General features: G+C 40.5%; 1 non-coding gene across 1 annotated transcript; it reads left to right on the top strand.

Annotated features, from left to right (window-relative positions):
* The first annotated feature begins 13,166 nt into the window (after positions 1–13,166).
* Positions 13,167–13,274, top strand: LOC148548146 (small nucleolar RNA R71). The gene has a single exon (XR_015897968.1). It is a non-coding gene; the product is annotated as a small nucleolar RNA R71 (small nucleolar RNA).
* The last annotated feature ends 800 nt before the right edge of the window (positions 13,275–14,074 follow it).

Genomic DNA, 14,074 nt, shown 5'->3' with positions numbered 1-14,074 from the left:
AAAAAAGAAGATTTTGAAAAGAGTAACCAAATTGCCACGAACTTAGACCAACGCTCTAGCCAATTGGGCAGTAAATGTAACACTTGTTTTGAAGAAGTATTTTTTTTTATATAACTAAGAATGAAAGAAATATTTTTTTTTGAAAACTAATGTTTTGAAAAGGCACAGGAAAACAAGAAAAATCACAAAACAAGAAAAACCAAAGATCAAACAAGAAAAAGTCAATAAATAAAAAAAAAATAATTTTCGAAAAAAAATTTTTTTTTTGAAAGAGAAAATAAGGATTCTAAAATTTTAACCAAAAACAATAATAAGAGACTCTAAACCTAAAAGAAAAATTTTTCCTAATCTAAGCAACAAAATAAACCGTCAGTTGTTCAAACACGAACAATCCCCGGCAACGGTGCCAAAAACTTGGTGCACAAATTATGAATCACACGTTTCACAACTCGTACCACTAACCAGCAAGTGTACTGGGTCGTCCAAGTAATACCTTACGTCAGTAAGGGTCGAATCCCACGGAGATTGTTGGTTTGAAGCAAGCTATGGTTATCTTGTAACTCTTAATCAGGATATAATATCAATAATAATTCGTAGTTTTAATTGTAAAAAGTCAAAGGGCATAAAACAAATACTTGTTACTCAATAATGGAGAATATGTTGGGGTTTTGGAGATGCTTTGTCTTCTTTATTTCAGTTTTTCTCTTGTACTCCTCTTCACACACGCAAGGCTCCTTCCATGGCAAGCTGTATGTAAGGTGTCACCGTTGTCAATGGCTACTTCCCATCCTCTCAGTGAAAATGGTCCAAATGCTCTGTCACAGCACGGCTAATCATCTGTTGGTTCTCGATCATATCGGAATAGAATCCCTTGATTCTTTTGCGTCTGTCACTACGCCCAACTATCGCGAGTTTGAAGCTCGTCACAGCCATTCAATCCTTGAATCCTACTCGGAATACCACAGACAAGGTTTAGACTTTCCGGGTTCTCATGAATGCCGCCATCAATTCTAGCTTATACCACGAAGATTCTGATTAAGAAATCTAAGAGATATTCATTCAATCTTATGTAGAACGGAGGTGGTTGTCAGGCACACGTTCATGGATTGAGGAAGGTGATGAGTGTCACGGATCATCACCTTCTTCATAGTGAAGCGCGAATGAACATCTTAGATAGGAGCAAGCGTGTTTGAATGGAAAACAGAGATAATTGCATTAATTCATCAAGACGCTGTAGAGCTCCTCACCCCCCAACAATGGAGTTTAGAGACTCATGCCGTCAAAGAGTACAAAGTTCAGATCTAAATATGTCATGAGGTGCAAAATAAATCCCTAAAAGTTGTTTAAATACTAAACTAGTAACCTAGGTTTACAGAAGATGAGTAAACTATAACAGATAGTGCAGAAATCCACTTCTGGGGCCCACTTGGTGTGTGCTGGGGCTGAGACTAAAGCTTTCACATGCCTGGGGCTGTTTTGGGTGTTCAACGCCAGCTTTGGATCCTTTTCTGGCGTTGAACTCCAACTTGCAAATTGTTTCTGGCGCTGGACGCCAGAATTGAGCAGAGAGCTGGCGTTAAACGCCAGTTTACGTTATCTATCCTTAAGCAAAGTATGAACTATTATATATTTCTGGAAAGCCCTAGATGTCTACTTTCCAACGCAATTGGAAGCGCACCATTTGGATTTCTGTAGCTCCAGAAACTCCACTTTGAGTGCAGGGAGGTCAGAATCCAATAGCATCAGCAGTCCTTTTTCAGCCTGAATCAGATTTTTGCTCAGCTCCCTCAATTTCAGCCAGAAAATACCTGAAACCACAGAAAAACACACAAACTCATAGTAAAGTCCAGAAATATGGATTTTAATTAAAAACTAATAAAAATATACTAAAAACCAAGTAACTCATACTAAAAACTAAGTAAAAACAATGCCAAAAAGCGTATAAATTATCCACTCATCAGGGGTTTTGTCAATATTTCTCACACTTATTCACAAGAAATGCATGGTTTTGTGTTCACTTCCTAATATTGACCCATGATGAAAAACATGCTTATTTTGTCTTAAAATTTCCATATTTTAATCATCTTCTATTGCCATTCGATGCCGTGGTGTAGTTGTTGAGTGATTTCAGGAATTATAGGGTGAGAATGGCCTAGAAGAGAGAAAGAAAGCATGTACAAAAGGGAGAAACATGAAGACTTGAAATTTTGGAAAAAGCAGCATTGGCACACCCGCGCACTCCACGCGCACGCGTGGATGAGGTTGGCTGGAAGCGGCACGCAAGGATGGATGCATCCGCGCGGATCAGAAGATTCCTATCGACGCGCACGCGCACTTGGCGCGCACGCGTGGATCGCAAAAGCAATCGGCGCGCACGCACGCATGGCGCGCACGCATGGAAAGCTACACGTGACCTCATTAAAGGAAATTGTGCCTGGCGATTTCTGAGGCTCATCAAGCCCAATTTCAAGCTGTTTTTGCATGGAAAAGACCCAAGGATGCTAGGGGAAAAGGAGAAGATCAACCTTTTTTACACTAAGACACAATTTTAGCTATTTTTTTGGTTCTTTGTTCTTCTAGAGAGAGAAACCCTTGTTCCTCTCTAGATCTAGTTTTAATTTGATCTTCCCTTGTTGAATCGTGAATTGGATCTTATTAATTACTAGTTTTAATTGTTCAATATGAATTTCCTAGTATAATTTTGCTTATATCTTGTGATAGTTTTATGAATTCTTGTCAATTGTCATTTTATACCCATTTCATGAATGTTATGAATCTTGACTTGTTGATGTTATATTGATGATTTCTATGTTTAATTATGTTGTTTGGATGACTGTATGTTGACAATTGTTAGTGGGTACTTGTTGATTTCAATTTAATTACTATTTTGAACATGTATTTTGTTAATGCTTACCATGTGTTTGATGAAATGTTTACTTTGATTATGGAGTAGTTATCTTTACTCTTGGCCTAGGCCAAGGGAATTGGGTAAACTTGAGTCATTGGGTCTAATGGATTTGATGATTTGGGAGCCCTTAGTGGTCAATTTGATAACCATTGACGCTAACTTCCTACTAAGTCAATTAGTAGTGAGGTTAGAACTTATAGATTGATGTTGACCAAACCATTTGACGTACTTCAAGTATAGAAGTAGACTTAATGAGTTTGGTTCCTCATAATTGTCATGATATGGTTATTAAACAAGGATGGTGACCCCAATTCCCATGCCTAGCCAAGAGTTGCTTTTATTATTCACACTTGAAAACCAAAATTCCCAATCACTTGCCTTAGTTATAGTTACTTGTTTAGCTTAGAATAGAATCATATTGAATGTTACTTTGTTGGTTTGAAATCACTCATATCTTGCTTAGTTGATTGAATTAGTTTCTTGCAATCTAAGATTACTTGCTCGTTAAGATTTTCATTTATTTTTATGCTCATAACTCACAACCCCGGATTTCTAACCAATGTTGAAGCACATGTTTGCCCATTTCTTGTGAGACGACCTGAGGTTTGAATACTTCGGTTATTTCTATTGGGGTTGAACTTGTGACAACCAAATCCCTCTTCTAAATTTGATGCCCGAGGATTGTTGTTGGTAGAGCTATACTTGCAATGCAGTTTTATTGAGGAAAATCTTTACCAATACACCCTTGGGTCCCCATCAGTACTCCCTGGCTACATGTGGAGAATCAAAAGAAGAGCGTAGCATGAAGGAGACACTAGAAATTCTGGTGGACAATGAGGAACATGGCTTTGTATTGGAACAAGTGGAGGAAGCCATAATAGTTGCAGAGGAAGAAGTGGTTGAAGATTTAGGAGATGCTGAACCTCCATGGAAATCTAGAATTGTAGAGTACTCCTCCAATAAGATTGAAGTTGATGTCAAGAAGGCCAGTGCACAACCTCCATGGCATATTCCTTATGAAGACTTGGATGGGATAGATCAAGAAGTAAGTTCCCTTGGTGATAAGGATCATGCATCAAGTCCTCCTAGTGATAAAGCGTAAGAGGAGACTGTTTAGTGGTTGGAGTTGCAAATCAAGGCTCATCAAAGTTGATATTTCAAGGGCTAGATGTAAGGGCTCAACTGGTGATAATTTAGTTAAATCTAAAAGAAGAGTTTGGTACTCCGTAGAGAATTCAGATTGCTTACCATCCGGATGGAATCAACATGTTCCACTTGAAGACGGGTGTAGAAACAGGATTTGCGATCCAGGCATACATGAGGATCCACTTTGGGAGCTCAAGGCTTGTGAAGAACTCCCTCTAGGCTTGGCAAATTCACTTGAGAATAATGAAGATTATTGGAAGTCCAAGCATCGGTGGCAGTTTCAGGATGAGTTCAAGCACAAGCCTCCATGACAAGGAGCTCAACAAATGTCCAACTTAAGGACTTTAACTAAAAGTACTAGGTGGGAGACAATCCACCATGGTATATTCTTTCCTTTTTGTTCTTAGTTTTATTTTATTTTATTTTTATTCGTGTTCATTCATAATTTCTGCATAGTCATCTGTATTCTGTACTTTGCATTCTGCATAAATAAAAAAAAGGGAAGAGCACACGACGTGTAAGCGTCGCTGACCCGTCCGCATCATACGTGCATTCAGAAGAAAAGATAATTGAACAGAAAGTCACGCAGGAGCGTGGATGGAGGCGTGCCTTAGGCACAAGCATGCCCACTGGTGCACGAAATTGTGATGTCCAGGCTCGAACAATCCCTGGTAATGGCTCCAAAGCTTGGTGCTTTGATCTTAATTCATAATTGTCACAACTTCGATACAACTAACCAGCAAGTGCACTGGGTCGTCCAAGTAATACCTTACGTGAGTAAGGGTCGAATCCCACGGAGATTGTTGGTATGAAGCAAGCTATGGTCACCTTGTAAATCTCAGTCAGGCGGATATAAAGTGATAATGTTGTTTTCGAATATTATATAATAAAATAGGGATAGAGATACTTATGTAAATCATTGGTAGGAATTTCAGATAAGCGAATGGAGATGCTTTTCGTCCCTCTGAACCTCTGCTTTCCTGCTATCTTCATCCAGTCAGTCTTACTCCTTTCCATGGCTGGCTTTATGCAAGGGCATCACCGTTGTCAGTGGCTACATCCCCTCCTCTCAGTGAATAATATGCTCACGCACCCTGTCACGGCACGGCTATTCATCTGTCGGTTCCCGATCATGCTGGAATAGGATTCACCCTCCTTTTGCGTCTGTCACTAACGCCCAGCACTCGCGAGTTTGAAGCTCGTCACAGTCATTCAATCATTGAATCCTACTCAGAATACCACAGACAAGGTTTAGACCTTCCGGATTCTCTTGAATGCCGCCATCATTCTAGCTTACGCCACGAAGATTCTGATTAGGAGATCTAAGAGATATTCATTCTAGCTTATTTCATGTAGAACGGAAGTGTTTGTCAGGCACGTGTTCATAGGGGAGATGGTGATGAGCGTCACACATAATCATCACCTTCATCACGTTCTTGGGTGCGAATGGATATCTTAGAAGCAAAATAAGAAGGATTGAATAGAAAACAGTAGTACTTTGCATTAATCTTTGAGGAACAGCAGAGCTCCACACCTTAATCTATGGAGTGTAGAAACTCTACCGTATGAAAATACATAAGTGAAGGTCCAGGCATGGCCGAGATGGCCAGCCCCCTAAACGAGATCAATAGTCTCCTAAGATGAACAATAGATTAAAACTGAGACCAAAGATTGTCAAAAAGACTAGTAAAAGGTCCTATTTATAATAAACTAGCTACTAGGGTTTACATGAGTAAGTAATTGATGCATAAATCCACTTCCTGGGCCCACTTGGTGTGTGTTTGGGCTGAGCTTGAGTGTTGCACGTGCAAAGGCCATTTGTGGAGTTGAACGCCAGTTTCTGTGCCAGTTTGGGCGTTCAACTCTGGTTTTGGATCCTTTTCTGGCGCTGGACGCCAGATTTGGGCAGAAGGCTAGCGTTGAACGCCGGTTTACGTCGTCAATTCTTGGCCAAAGTATGGACTATTATATATTTCTGGAAAGCCCTGGATGTCTACTTTCCAACGCAATTGGAAGCGCGCCATTTCAAGTTCTGTAGCTCCAGAAAATCCACTTTAAGTGCAGGGAGGTCAGAATCCAACAGCATCAGCAGTCCTTTTTCAACCTCTGAATCTGATTTCTGCTCAAGTCCCTCAATTTCAGCCAGAAAATACCTGAAATCACAGAAAAACACACAAACTCATAGTAAAGTCCAGAAATGTGAATTTAACATAAAAACTTATGAAAACATCCCTAAAAGTAACTAGATCCTACTAAAAACATACTAAAAACAATGCCAAAAAGCGTATAAATTATCCGCTCATCACAACACCAAACTTAAATTGTTGCTTGTCCCCAAGCAACTGAAAATCAAATAGGATAAAAAGAAGAGAATATACTATAAATTCCAAACTATCAATGAAACATAGCTTCAATCAAATGAGCGGGACTTATAGCTTTTTGCCTCTTAAATAGTTTTGGCATCTCACTTTATCCATTGAGGTTTAGAATGATTGGCATCTATAGGAACTTCAGATTTCGAATAGTGTTATTGACTCTCCTAGTTCAGTATGATGATTCTTGAACACAGCTTCTTTATGAGTCTTGGCCGTGGCCCTAAGCACTTTGTTTTCCAGTATTACCACCGGATACATAAATGCCACAGACACATAATTGGGTGAACCTTTTCAGATTGTGACTCAGCTTTGCTAAAGTCCCCAATTAGAGGTGTCCAGGGTTCTTAAGCACACTCTTTGTTTTTGCTTTGGACCTTGACTTTAACCGCTCAGTCTCAAGTTTTCACTTGACACCTACACGCCACAAGCACATGGTTAGGGACAGCTTGGTTTAGCCGCTTAGACCAGGATTTTATTCCTTTAGGCCCTCCTATCCACTGATGCTCAAAGCCTTGGGATCTTTTTTATTTGCCCTTGCCTTTTGGTTTTAAGGGTTATTGGCTTTTTCTGCTTGCTTTTTCTTTTTCTTTCTATTTTTTTTTCTTTTCTATTCTTTTTTCGCCCCTTTTTTTTTTCTCTTTTTTTTTTTTCTGCAAGCTTTGTTCTTTGCTGCTTTTTCTTGCTTCAAGAATCATTTGTATGATTTTTCAGATTATCAAATAACATGTCTCCTAGTCATCATTCTTTCAAGAGCCAACATATTTAACATTCTTAAACAACAACTTCAAAAGACATATGCACTGTTCAAGCATTCATTCAGAAAACAAGAAGCATTGTCACCACATCAATATAATTAAACTAAGTTCAAGGATAAATTCGAAACTCATGTACTTCTTGTTCTTTTGAATTAAAACATTTTTCTTTTAAGAGAGGTGATGGATTCATAGGACATTCATATCTTTAAGACAAAGTTACTAACTACTAATGATCATGTAATAAAGGCACAAACATTGATAAGCACATAATATAGAAAACGAAAAACAGAGAAAACAAGAACAAGGAATGAATCCACCTTAGTGATGGTGGCGTTTCCTTCTTGAGGAACCAATGATGTCCTTGAGCTCTTCTATGTCTCTTCCTTGTCTTTGTTGCTCCTCCCTCATTGCCTTTTGATCTTCTCTTATTTCATGCAGCATGATGGAGTGCTCTTGATGTTCCACCCTTAGTTGTCCCATATTGGAACTCAATTCTCCTAGGGAGGTGTTGATTTGCTCCCAATAATTTTGTGGAGGAAAGTGCATTTGAGGCATCTCAGGGATCTCATGGAAGTGAGCTTCTTGCGCCTCTTGAGCTCCATGACTGGGCTCTCTTGCTTGCTCCATCTTTTTCTTAGTGATGGGCTTGTCCTCTTTGATGAGGATATCTCCCTCTATGTCAATCCCAGCTGAATTGCATAGGTGGCAAATGAGGTGAGGGAAGGCTAACCTTGCCATAGTGGAGGACTTGTCAGCCACCTTGTAGAGTTCTTGAGGTATAATCTCATGAACTTCCACCTCTTCTCCAATCATGATGCTATGGATCATGATGGCCCGGTCTATAGTAACTTCAGACCGGTTGCTAGTGGGAATGATTGAGCATTGAATAAACTCCAACCATCCTCTAGCTATAGGCTTGAGGTCCAATCTTCTTAGTTGAACCGGCTTGCCTTTGGAGTCAATCTTCCATTGAGCTCCTTCTACACATATGTCCATAAGGACTTGGTCCAACCTTTGATCAAAGTTGACTCTCCTTGTGTAGGGGCGTGCGTTCTCTTCCATGTATGGCAAGTTGAACGCCAACCTCACATTCTCCGGACTAAAATCTAAGTATTTCCCCCGAACCATTGTAACATAGTTCTTTGGATCCGGGTTCTTACTTTGATCATGGTTCTTGGTGATCCATGCATTGGCATAGAACTCTTGAACCATTAGGATGCCGACTTTGTTGGATGGGATTTGTTAGAACTTTCCAACCTCTTCTTTGAATTTCATGTTGGATCTCTGATGACAAGTCATCCTAGCCTATTTTAGCTAGTCTTTTTCTTTTGTTTTCATTAGAATTATGCACTTTCTTGAGCTACAAGCAAGCTAATTGAGTAGATTTTCATGTTTCCCTTGATTGAACCAACCATATATGAATTCATGCCATTTCATGAGGTTTTATGCTATATTTGTTGCATATTATGAATGATTGAATATCTCATGATTTTGAGCATAGCTTTGATGAGTTTGGTTGATTAATGATAGGTGAAGAAGGCTTGGAGAAAGGTTGAAGCAAGAAGGAATGGCTAGGAGTGAAGAGAGGACAATGGAATAAGTGAAATTGAACCAGGAAGCAAGAAGCTGGACCTAAAGTTAGCATCAAACTTTTGCACAAACTTTTGGTTGAAAAGTTAGCCCCAACGTTAGCCCCCTAACTTGGAGGCTAACGTTGGAACTTGAAAATTCTCCCCTGGGCTTCAAAAGTTTGCGCCAACGTTAGCCCCCTAACTTTGAGGCTAACGTTGGCACATGGATTTCTCCCCTGGGCACCAAAAGTTTGCGCCAACGTTAGCCCCCTAACTTGGAGGCTAACGTTGGCACATGAATTCCTCCCTGGCCATCCAACGTTTGCGCCAACGTTAGCCCCCTAACTTGGAGGCTAACGTTGGCACATGAATTACAATGGGGAAGGAGCAAAAGTTTGCGCCAACGTTAGCCCCCTAACTTGGTGGCTAACGTTGGCGCCACTAGCACACAAGGCATTGCCAACGTTAGGGTCAAAGTTAGACCCCTAACGTTGGCACCAACGTTCACACCAGCAAATTGTGCTGGCTGCTATGAAAAGTTGGAGCCAAAGTTAGACCCCTAACTTTGGCTCAAACTTTTGGTCCAACTTTTGCTAACCTCAAAACCGGTTCAATTGGTTCACTTTGGTTCTTCTTCAAACTTCAAGAGCAATCAACCAAGGCCTCTTTCAACCCAATTCCACCAAGAGCAAAGGCCCAACTCAAGGCTTGAAGATCATTTGAAGAAAGTGTATAAATAGGATAGAATTCAAGTTCTTCGGAGAGCTTTCCTTTTGGAATTTTCATAATAGTTTTTCGGAGAGCTTTTGTTATTGAGTGAACTTTAATTTCTCAGTTTTATTGCTTTAAATTTCATTTACACTTGTCTTGGATCTTGGATTGGAGAATTGAAGAAATTCTGTTTCAATCTCAATCTTGGATCTCTGTTTCTTTACTGCTAATTGAATTTCATCTCCGGTTAATTGCTCTTCATCTATTTTCCTTGCAATTTACAATTTCCTTGCAATTGTTCTTGTTGGATCTAGGAAGGCATTGAGATCTAGACTTGGTTTTCTAGTCTCTGGGTCCTGAGATCTGAATTTCCCATTTCACTTCTCTGTTTACTGCCTTCTACGTTCATTTACTTTTCTGCTTCATATCCGGTTCAATCCCAATTCCCTTTCCCTCTTCTGTTTGATGCAATTTAATTTTTTCTTGTTTAATTTCTGCAAATCCACATCTCAATCCCCTTTACATTTCAAGCAATTTACATTCTTTGCGCTTTAAGATACCGCAATTTACATTTCTTGCACTCTAAGCTTCTGCCATTTAATTTCTTGTTCCTTAAGATTCAGCAATTTAATTTCCTGCACTCTTTACTTTCATGCAATTTACATTCTGCAAATCACAAATCACCCAACCAACACTCGATTCGCTTGACTAAATCAACCACTGAACTAAAATTGCTCAATCCTTCAATCCCTGTGGGATCGACCTCACTCCCGTGAGTTTTTATTACTTGATGCGACCCGGTACACTTGCCGGTTAGTTTTGGGTGTTTTTGGAGAAATTTATTTTTCACCAAAATATCTCATCAATCTCCGGATACTCATTTCTTTTGAGTTTGAAAGGGACCTCAGGGATCACCTTCTTCTTGGCCACAACATCATAGAAGTGGTCTTGATGGGCTTTGGAGATGAACATTTCCATCTCGCATGACTCGGATGTGGAAGCTTTTATCTTCCCTTTCCCTCTTCTAGAGGATTCTCCGGTCTTGGGTGCCATCAATGGTAATGGAAAAACAAAAAAGCTATGCTTTTACCACACCAAACTTAGAATATTGCTCGCCCTCGAGCAATAAACAAAAGAAATAGAAGAAGAAGAAGAAGAAATATGGAGAGGGAGAGGGAGATGAGGTTTCGGCCAAGAGGAGTGTAGAGGGGTATGTTGTGTGAATTTGAAGAAGAATGGAGAGCTTTATATAGGGTAGGGAGGTGGGGTATTATTTCGGCCATATGGGTGGGTTTGGGTGGGAAATTGGTTTTGAATTTTGAAGGTAGGTGGAGTTTATGAGGTAGGTTTATTGGGAAGAGTGGGTGGATGTGAGTGGTGAAGGTTTAGTGGGGAAGAGAGATTGAGGTGATTGGTGAGGGGTTTTTAGGGAAGAGTGTTTATGGGGTTATGTGAAAGAGAGTGGTGAGAAGAAGTGAGTGCAGGTAGGTGGAGATCCTGTGGGGTCCACAGATCCTGAGTGGATCCTGTGGGGTCCACAGATCCTGAGTGGATCCTGTGGGGTCCACAGATCCTGAGGTGTTCAAGGATTTACATCCCTGCACCCATTAGGCATGTAAAAATGCCTTTGTACCCAACTCTGGGCGTTCAGCGCCAGGTTGGTGGCCATTTTGGGCGTTCAACGCCCATCTGTGTGCCATTTCTGGCGTTGAACGCCAAAACCATGCCTGTTCTGGCGTTCAGCGCCCAGAAGCTGCCCATTTTGGGCGTTCAACGCCAGAACCATGCTCTGTTCTGGCGCTGAACGCCAGACAGATGCTCCTCCAGGGTATGATTTTTCTTCTGCTGTTTTTGATTCCGTTTTCAATTTTTCTATTTATTTTGTGACTCCACATGATCATGAACCTAAGAAAACATGAAAAACAATAAAAATAAGAATTAGATAAACATTGGGTTGCCTCCCAACAAGCGCTTCTTTAATGTCAATAGCTTGACAGTGGGCTCTCATGGAGCCTTACAGATGTGCAGAGCTTTGTTGAGACACTCCAACACCAAACTTAGAGTTTGGATATGGGAGTTCAACACCAAACCTAGAGTTTGGTTGTGGCCTCCCAACACCAAACTTAGAGTTTGACTGTGGGGGCTCTGGTTGACTCTGCTTTGAGAGAAGCTTTTCAAGCTTCCTCTCCATGGTTGCAGAGGGAAATCCTTGAGTTTTGAATACAAGGGAGTTCTCATTCCATTGAAGGAATATTTCACCTCTGTCAACATCAATCACAGCTCTTGCTGTGGCCAGGAAAGGTCTTCCTAGGATGATAGATTCATCCTCTTCCTTTCTAGTATCCAGGACTATGAAATCAGTAGGTATGTAAAGGCCCTCAACCTTTACTAATACATCTTCTACTTGTCCATAAGCCTGTCTTCTTGAGCTGTCTGCCATCTCTAGTGAGATTTTAGCAGCTTGCACCCCATAGATTCCCAGTTTCTCTATTACAGAGAGGGGCATGAGGTTTATCCCTGAACCAAGGTCACACAGAGCCTTAAAGATCATGGTGCCTATGGTACAAGGGATTATGAACTTTCCAGGATCCTGTCTCTTCTGAGGCAATGTCAGTTGATCCAGATCACTTAGTTCATTGATGAACAAGGGAGGTTCAACTTCCCAAGTATCAATGCCAAACAATTTGGCATTCAGCTTCATGATTGCACCAAGAAACTTGGCAGTTTGCTCTTCAGTAACATCCTCATTCTCTTCAGAAGAGGAATACTCATCAGAGCTCATGAAGGGCATAAGGAGGTTCAATGGAATCTCTATGGTCTCTAGATGAGTCTCAGATTCCTTTGGTTCCTCAGAGGGAAGCTCCTTATTGACCACTGGACGTCCCAGGAGGTCTTCCTCCTTGGGATTCACGTCCTCTCCTCTCCTCACAGGTTCGGCCATGGCGCTTATGTCAATGGCCTTGCACTCTCCTTTTGGATTCTCTTCTGTATTGCTTGGGAGAGTACTAGGAGGGATATCAGTGATCCTTTTACTCAGCTGGCCCACTTGTGCTTCCAGATTTCTAATGGAAGATCTTGTTTCATTCATGAAACTCACAGTGGCCTTAGACAGATCAGAGACTAGATTTGCTAAATTAGAAGCATTTTGTTCAGAGTTCTCTGTCTGTTGCTGAGTTGATGATGGAAAAGGTTTATTATTGTTAAACCTGTTTCTTCCACCATTATTAAAGCCTTGTTGGGGCTTTTGATCCTTCCATGAGAAATTTGGATGATTTCTCTATGTTGAGTTATAAGTGTTTCCATAAGGTTCACCTAAGTAGTTCACCTCTGCTATTGCAGGGTTCTCAGGATCATAGGCTTCTTCTTCAAAAGATGCCTCTTGAGTACTGTTGGATGCAGCTTGCATTCCATGCAGACTCTGAGAAATCATATTGACTTGCTGAGTCAATATTTTATTCTGAGCCAATATGGCATTCAAAGTATCAACTTCAAGAACTCCCTTCTTCATAGGCATCCCATTGCTCACAGGATTCCTTTCAGAAGTGTACATGAACTGGTTATTAGTAACCATGTCAATGAGTTCTTGAGCTTCTGCAGACGTTTTCTTTAGGTGAATGGATCCACCTGCAGAAGTGTCCAGTGACATCTTTGATAGCTCAGATAAACCATCATAGAATATATCCAGGATGGTCCATTCTGAAAGCATGTCAGAGGGACACTTTTTGGTCAACTGTTTGTATCTTTCCCAAGCTTCATAGAGGGATTCACCTTCTTTCTGTCTGAAGGTTTGAACATCAGCTCTAAGCTTGCTCAGCTTTTGAGGAGGAAAGTACTTGGCTAAGAAAGCCGTGACCAGCTTATCCTAAGAGTTCAGGCTGTCTTTGGGTTGAGAATCCAACCATAATCTAGCTCTGTCTCTTACAGCAAAGGGGAAAAGCATGAGCCTGTAGACTTCAGGATCTACTCCATTAGTCTTAACAGTATCACATATCTGCAAGAATTCAGTTAAGAACTAAAAATGATCTTCAGATGGAAGTCCATGAAACTTGCAGTTCTGCTGCATCAGAGAAACTAATTGAGGTTTCAGCTCAAAGTTGTTTGCTCCAATGGCAGGAATGGAGATGCTTCTTCCATGTAAATTGGAATTAGGTGCAGTAAAGTCACCAAGCATCTTCCTTACATTATTATTATTTTCGGCTGCCATCTCCTCTGCCTGTTCGAAAATTTCTGAAAGGTTATCTCTGGATTGTTGTATTTTAGCTTCTCTTAATTTTCTCTTCAGAGTCCTTTCAGGTTCTGGATCTGCTTCCACAAGAATGTTCTTATCCCTGCTCCTGCTCATATGACAAAGAAGAAGGCACAAAAAAAATAATAATAATAATAGAGATCCTTTATACCACAGTATAGGGATCCCTTTGTGAGTGGAAGAAAAGAGGGGGAGACAAAGAATGTGATGTAAAGGAAGAAGCACAACTGTACGGATGGAAGAGATGTGAGATGAGATGTTAGGATATGAATGAATAAATAGAATAGGATGGGGGAGGGATAATTTTCGAAAATTATTTTGAAAAAGAGTTAGTGATTTTCGAAAATGGTTTTTGAAAAATG

The sequence above is a fragment of the Arachis ipaensis genome, chromosome B8 (genome assembly GCF_059453495.1).
Source record: "Arachis ipaensis isolate K30076 ecotype BB chromosome B8, ASM5945349v1, whole genome shotgun sequence".
NCBI classification, from domain to species: Eukaryota; Viridiplantae; Streptophyta; class Magnoliopsida; order Fabales; family Fabaceae; genus Arachis; species Arachis ipaensis.
Note: the sequence above shows the minus strand (reverse complement) of the source record. Positions and strands in the feature narration are given on the sequence as shown.